The sequence below is a fragment of the Rattus norvegicus genome, chromosome 20 (genome assembly GCF_036323735.1).
Source record: "Rattus norvegicus strain BN/NHsdMcwi chromosome 20, GRCr8, whole genome shotgun sequence".
Lineage (NCBI taxonomy): Eukaryota > Metazoa > Chordata > Mammalia > Rodentia > Muridae > Rattus > Rattus norvegicus.
Window position 1 is genome coordinate 51,689,998 of NC_086038.1, and position 7,559 is coordinate 51,697,556.

Sequence of the window (7,559 nt, forward strand, 5' to 3'; positions counted from 1 at the left end):
CACAACGATGGCAACCAACTGATATCTTCTTAAAGGGACATTTGCCCTGAACGTTTCAAGGCTTTCCAAATATTAAAATGACGTGTAAGTACCTTTGGGCTATTGAAAATAAAATTGCCTTATGTCATCCTGAGAAATAGTTGCCATGAAGTTTTCTTTAAATTAATGTATTTCAAGGCTATTGCTTTATAATCAGAGCAGGGTCCTACCTTGGAAAGATTATAGAACTAACTGCCTTTGTTTTGTAAAATCCTGTAACAGTCTTGGGGCACGAAACAGATTTGCTTCAGCAGAGTTCAAGAGTTGGCCAGGAAACGTAAATTGCCAAGAGTTTGTAAAAGGGATATTGGAGCTGGGCCAGATATTACCCTCTGAATTAAAGGAGGAATTTAAAAATCAGGGCACTACTTTAGGGTTTAACCGATAGCGAACATAAGGATTTCAGAGAGGGAGAAATATATTTTGATTAATTTTGCCCTTTTCAGAGGAACTTGGCAGCTTTGTCCTTCAGCAGCTGGAGTTTATGTAAGGCCTTATGGAGCAAGTCAGCCAACAGGGAGTTACAATAATCTAATCTTCATGGCCTGGATACAGCCTTGCGTGAGCAGCTTGCATAAGTAAAGTACTTTTCAGTTTCCCACTAGGGGGCTGAGAGCACAAAGGTATTGCTGGGGCTTCCCCTGTGTGAGCAGAATTCTGAAAGTTGGGATCCTCATTTCTACCTATGCGCCTGAATTCTCAAATATTATGGGTAAGGAGGAAAACAGCTGCTAAGATTAAGGGCAACACTATCTAATTATACAATAGACAGCCATGACCTACTAAATTTAGGAGAAATAGGGTTAGTAATTTTCCAATAAATTTGATTCATCATGATTGGCCCTATTCATAATTAAATGTAGAAAACCAGCCTCATGGTAACTGAAACATTCCGGATTATTGTCTTGTTTGAATTTTTGTGCATCAGCCTCACTTAGAAGCTTTATTTGGCTAAGAACAATGTAGATATTTGTTTTATCTCATACTGGCTTCCTTGGAAAATATATAGAGATATATGTCTTTCTTCTGATGTATCCTTAAGGTTGTAACAATTATCTGTTTCTTCTCTTCACTACCTTCACTCACAATTTTTAGAACACACTTAGAACTCATAAATACATATTGGTCAGAATATTTCGTGATCCCATTAATATTTTTGTATAGAAAATACTATATTTAGATATTGTACCCTGGGCTATGAAACTATATACATGACTATTTCCCTCCAACACAGTACATATCCTTTTCTCTGTGGAATAAGTAGCGTGAGTCTGTGACATATATGTTGTCTGATTAATTCTGTTTCAAAACGAAGCTGTTGATCAAGAAGAGCTCTTTGACAGTAAAGTGGCTTAGACTAAAATACTTCTGTTCTCTTTCCTTATAGTAATTATATTTAATCATATAAATGTAGAAAAAGGCAATTTTATCATATTTTACTGGTACCATCTCGCTCATTTTTATCATTTTATTAAAGAAAAAAACCTCTTTTGTTTCAGAACACTTTTTTACTTTTCTGTTGGTTCATAATTATTGATTTGCTTGCTTGTCTGTTTGTTTGTTTTTTCCTTTATTTTACAGTGGCTCACTATGTATTCCTGGGTGCCCTGGATCTCTCTATGTAGAAGAGGCTGGCCTTGCATTCACAGAGATCTGTCAGCCTCTGACTCCAGAGTGCTGGGACTGCAGGTGTGTCACACAACCCCAGTTGATTTTCACAGTCTTGTTAGGTGTATGAAATGTCTTGTGACTGAGCCACTGTGATGAGCACAGCAATTGGCTGTGTTTTGCTACCCAGATAGCACAGAGAGTAAAAGGCAAAGAAGGGCAGAGGAAGCACATGTTTGTAAGAGCCCACTAGCAACCAGCCTAAGCTATACAACATCCCGTCTCAAATCCAGCCAAGCAAACAAATGTTAATAAACAAATAAAATCCCAAATCCGAAAAAAAAACATAACTAACAAAAGAATTCAAAGGTGATGTGATCTTCAGTTTGAATTCAAGAGAATACTTTGTTTTCCAGTTCCATTTTTACTTGGATCTTCAGTTTTATTTGGTTTGGTTTTGTTTGTTCTGTTTTTCAGTTGTCTTTGATTCTTTCAAATGCATTTGTGGTTTGAATATGCTTGACCCATACCCATTGGAAGTGGCATTGTTGGGAAGTGTGACTTTGTTGGAGGGAGTGTGTCACCGTGGTGATGGGCTTTGAGCACCTCCTACTAGCTGCTTGCAAGACAGTCTTCTCCTGTTTGCCTATGGCATTAGAAATAGAACTCTCAGCTCCTTCAGCACCATGCCTAAGTGGAGGCTGCCATGTTTCTACCCATGATGATAATGGACTGAACCTCAGAACCTGTAAGGCAGCCCCCAATTAAATGTTCTTTATAAGAATTGCCTTGTTTATAGTTTCTCTTCACAGCAATGGAAACCCTACCTAAGACAGCAATTAACAAATGATTGGTTTTATGTATTTTTGTGCTGTAAAAAGAGAAGCCTTTGAGCAGAATGATAGTGTGAATACAGGAAACCTGGGAACATCTTGATTTGGCCTTCTCCCAGTATACTTTCTCTAACCACACTTTCTCTAGGAAAGACGCAAACTAGGAGCAACACGGTTTATTAAGAATGAGGTTATGGCTCTAAACTACCGTGCAGAGAGGTGTTGGCAGTGGGGGAGACAGAAAGGAAGATCGATTTTGTTAAGGCAAAAGGTAAATTGCTTTCATGTCATTGGTGGGCTACCTGTCAGCGCCCACTCAGGAATGAGCTGAAGAATAACCACCAACCCACACACTCCCTGAATACCAACATTATGTACTAGCAGACACAGAAGACACAAAGGGAGTGTCTTTAGCAATTTTACTCCTTTCCAATGTTAAACTGCACACCAGTTTCCAGACAGGGACAACTCTACACCTCTTGAATTCTGCTGCCCTCATACTCCAGGCTCTCGAGTCAAATATTTTCACAGAACTATGCTCTATTTTGCATCATGTACCCCAGCTTTATCTCATTCACATGATATTCACACAGCAAATCCTCCACTGATAATTGTCTCCTATCTTGGCTTTCAGCCTTCACATCAAATCGCTATCATTCCAGCTTACTTAGACATTCCTAAATCGGTGTTGTGATTTTCTTATTTGAAACAACTTTATGATTTAGTCTTCCCTTAGGATAAGGGTCCCAGGGTCTGTAAAAGCATCCACTGGCTCATTTGATGTGACCTCTTCCACACTCACCTCCTTCTCATTATTCTCCATGCACAGACTGCTCTATCCAACTTAATGCTTTTCTTCAATTCCCCTCTCATGGCCTGTCATCTTATTTCTAAGCTTTTTAGAAAAGCGCTTTGTTTGTTAATATTTTCCATCAATCTGTTCTCCACTCAGCTAGCTTCTTTATTCTGTGTGCCCAGCTCTGGAGCATTCGCAAAGTTTATCATTCTGGTTAAAGTTGGGAAGCCATCCTGTGACACTCACTCTCTACCATGTGTGAGTGTTTAGTAGGCTTCTTAGCAACTGATTACTTACTAGAAGAGATCCTTTCTCTACAATTAGGTTTTGAAATGAGCCTTCACATAGCAAACACTTAATAAATATAGTTGAATGTATCTCAAATTTGAATTCCAGAAATGGACAGTTGTAAGTGGGGAGATGGTGCAGTTGTAGGCAGGGAGATGGTGTAAGAGCATGTGTTACACAAGACAGAGGGCATGATCTTAAATAAAGAACACTTAGGTCAAAAAGCAAGACATATAAACTATAATCTCAGTATCAGTGGAAGGGAAAGACAGGTGGACCCCAAGAATTTTGACTATCAAGCCAGGCCAAAGTGAACTTTTCTTTCAGTGACCAACTTTGTCTCAAAGAGACAAAGAGTGTTAGGAAAATATAATATTCTGACTTATTTATGAATAATCACAAACAGATAGACACATTTGCATGCAACATGCACACACATGTACACACACTCTACTGTATCAATTACTTAGTCATAGTCTAAGATACATATGTGGTGTACATATGTCCAGTTGTAGAAGTAAATTGCTTGAGTTTAGACAGAAGTTTCTACAGTTGGTGAGAAATGTTGGTGCTGTAGCCATGTTTGACTATTTTCATTGTGTTTTCAAGGATTTATGAAGGAGCAGCCAGCTGGTAATCTCTCTCTGCTTGTACCTATGCTGACACTTTTATGAATAGCACTTGTGTCTTCATTACCCATATCTTCCCATTTCTATTCACCCTACTCAGCATGACAGGCCTGCTACCACCATGCTTTACCCTTGGTAATGGGATCCCTGCCTGTCCTGACAAGACCATGAGAAACTTTTCCTATATTTATATAATGTACTCTGGACATGCTATTCTCCCACCACAGTGAATTTTCTGAGCCTTCTCTGTCTTACTTGCTACTTAGTCTTCTACTCAGTGCATCTCTTAGATATAACTCATTTGAACCTTCGAATCTGAACGCTTCTTCCTTCTATCTTCTATGACCCTTTTTCTAAACTTAAGAAATACGCATTTCTCATTATGATTACTGCAATAGCCTTTCAAATTAAAATTTCACATTTTTTTTCTGGCAGTTATTTTTCTAAAGTGGGTTGACGGTATAATAATTCTTTTAAAACTTTTGAAATCTGCCCTTTGCCTCAGGAGGTTAATCCATCACCTTCCTGGGATCAGTAACAAGCTGGCCTCAGCCCAACTCTTTAGCCTTAAGTGCAGCCAACATTTTCTCCCTGTCTATGGTTCATAATTGTATGCATACAATTACTTCTCTTTGAAGTCTCAATACAAATTTAACCTCCTATATTATCTATCTCCAACTTCCCAGAGTGGAATTTAGTGCTTTTGTGATAGCACCTTGTTCAAATTTTATTTATGATATTCATTCTTGTTTAATATGCTTGTTAGTTTTCCTATTTGTATCTATTCTTCCTCCCAGGCAGAGAATAATTTCCTGAGGCCCAGATTCTGAAGATCCTGTCTGTCTTCCCAATTCTAACACAAAGCCCTTTTTTGTTACTGACAATTGGCTCCAGTTAGCAGAGTAAAATATTCTATATTTTTATTTGTCATTTTATTCTGTGTTGCCCCTTATTTTTTGAAAGAATTGTGATCTCAAAGAGTCCTCTAAGGGGAGAAAAAACCAACAACATTATTATTATAGTTTATGCTTCACTCTTTAAAGGATTCAATGTTGAAACCACAACAATGGTGGGATAGTAACCAAGGTACCATAATCATATAATGGACTGGACTGGCTAATTGACATGTACCTGGGAAACCATGGGAACCAAGAAGATGCAAATGAGAAAGCACCAGCAAATAAATGCATTAATTGAAATTCTAATCATGGCCACTGAGAGCAAACTGACACCAAGTTGCATGGAAATCAAGAGTAAGGATATACCCAGTGTCTATTTCTCTGGTTGTAAATCAGAACAGTGCATCTGTGTGTGTGCTCTACCTACTTATTCATATGACTGTGTAATCATGAACACGAGTGTGTACTCACACGTGTGTACTGGCACCAGAGATTAGTGTCTGTGTGGTGTTTTCTTTTATTGCTCTTGCCTTAGTGTCCTCAGGTTTCAGGGATTTAGTTACACTGCATAGCCACTGAACTCTGGGGATCCTCCTGTCTTTGCACTCCTGTCCCCAGTTCTAGGGTTACAGTCATACTTTATTTGTGCTCTGGGGATCCAAATCAAGGTCCTCATGCTTGCAGAAAAAGGACTTTTTGCCTGAGTACTCATCCTACATCCTAGCCACAATCCACTGTAATATATGATAATCAGATGATCAATTATGAAAATTGCTTGAGAGAAAAAAAATAGAAAAAATGTGGCCTTTGACAAAAATACATAATCCTGGAATGGTTATCTCCGGGTGTGAAGTTAGATCACTGCATGATTCAGTGACAACTCCTTCCATTCAAACAGTTCCAGAAGACAAGGAGAGTTGGCTAACTTTGAGGGACATATGATTAAAGAGACTATTTCAAAAAGACTATAATAAAGCCTATGCTTTAAAGAAGCCCTTGGTCCTGTGAAGGCTCCTTTCCCCAGTGTAGGGGAATGCCAGGGTGGTGAGGTGGGAGTGTGTGGGTGGGAGGGGGAACATCTTCATAGAAACAGGGGGAAAGAGGATGAGAGAGGGGGGTATCAGGAAAGGGGATAACATTTGAAATGTAAATACATAAAATATTCTTATGTATAGGCTTATGTAGGCACTGGCTCTTTTTATGTCTGCATTTGATATTTAGATGATCAGAAGAGGATGTGAATTTTAGTATGTCTGGCAAGATGTGTAGGTATGTCAGAAACTCCTTCTAAGTACAGGTATGTTCTAAGTTTTCCATTTCAGCTTTAAGAATATTGTTCACTTTATCTTAAAAACTGCCTGACAAGTGGTTGGATTTATGAGCATCCATGACTCCTCACATAAGGTGCATGAGCTAGATAACCTTTTGAAATAAACCTAAACATCCATTTCTGAAAAAAAAAACCTAGGAAGTTAATTGTTTGAGATCTGGTTGACTTTTGCCATTTACCAAAGTGGAAACTGCTGTTCTGCGATGACCAGTTCCCTCTTCATTCTGCTCAAGGTTAAATGCCAGCAACGAGGCTCTGATGCTGACTTTGAGCTGCAGAGCACAGTAGGACAGGAGGGAGCCAGCAAGCAGGATAAGACTCTTAGTCTCAGCAAAGGCTTGCCTCCATGTCAGCAGATCATCTGCTCCAGATTTACGCTCACAAATATCCTTAGGTAGAAATGCACCTTAGCATCACCAGACAAGCACCTTAACATCATTAAGAACTTGCTAGAAAAGCAAATGTTCTTTTCTGTTCTAAGACGTTCTGACTCAGATCCTCAGTGAGTCTATGAATTTGGGGAAATGTAAAAGTATTTTTATTCAAATATTAAAATTTTCATCTCAGAGGTGTCCTCCCTTTGTCAGCTAATCTAGGTCTAGACTGGAAACTTCTAGCCTCTGTACAATATTATCTAGGCCTAGGATGCTTTCAGCTTCTGAGACTTATTAATGAATAAGCTCACATCTTCCTAGTTCTTTTTGAGCTCTGGCTGGCTGGTTCAACCCTGCTCTTCTGGCTCAATCTGACTGACTCACTCTGGCTTCTTTCATTTTCTCCTAGCTTTCTCTGCTTGGCATCATACAATAGACTACTATACACGTATATACCATCTTAAATGACACGCATTTTAAAATTTATTTGATATAATTTGAATAAACGAGTAGGGTAGAGAGTAGACTATCAGCATCTAGCATAGTCACCTTGATATAATTCATATATTACTCTGATCCATCTCAGAATTGTCTTAAGGAACAAGCTGATCAGTGCTCCCCAACAATAGGTTACAAATAAGAACAGTGTTTGACACTAATGCTATCCTCGGGGCTACAAGGCTATTGCTTCACTGTTGGACAGCTCCGTTAAGATACCAGTGAAATCAATGAATCATTGTGACTATTAATGAAGAGAATCCTG

General features: G+C 38.7%; 1 long non-coding RNA gene across 1 annotated transcript; it reads left to right on the forward strand.

The window, feature by feature from the left end:
• The first annotated feature begins 715 nt into the window (after positions 1-715).
• On the forward strand, positions 716-5,873 carry LOC102546853 (uncharacterized). The gene is made up of 2 exons (XR_362324.3): positions 716-751; positions 1,621-5,873. It is a non-coding gene; the product is annotated as an uncharacterized LOC102546853 (long non-coding RNA).
• The last annotated feature ends 1,686 nt before the right edge of the window (positions 5,874-7,559 follow it).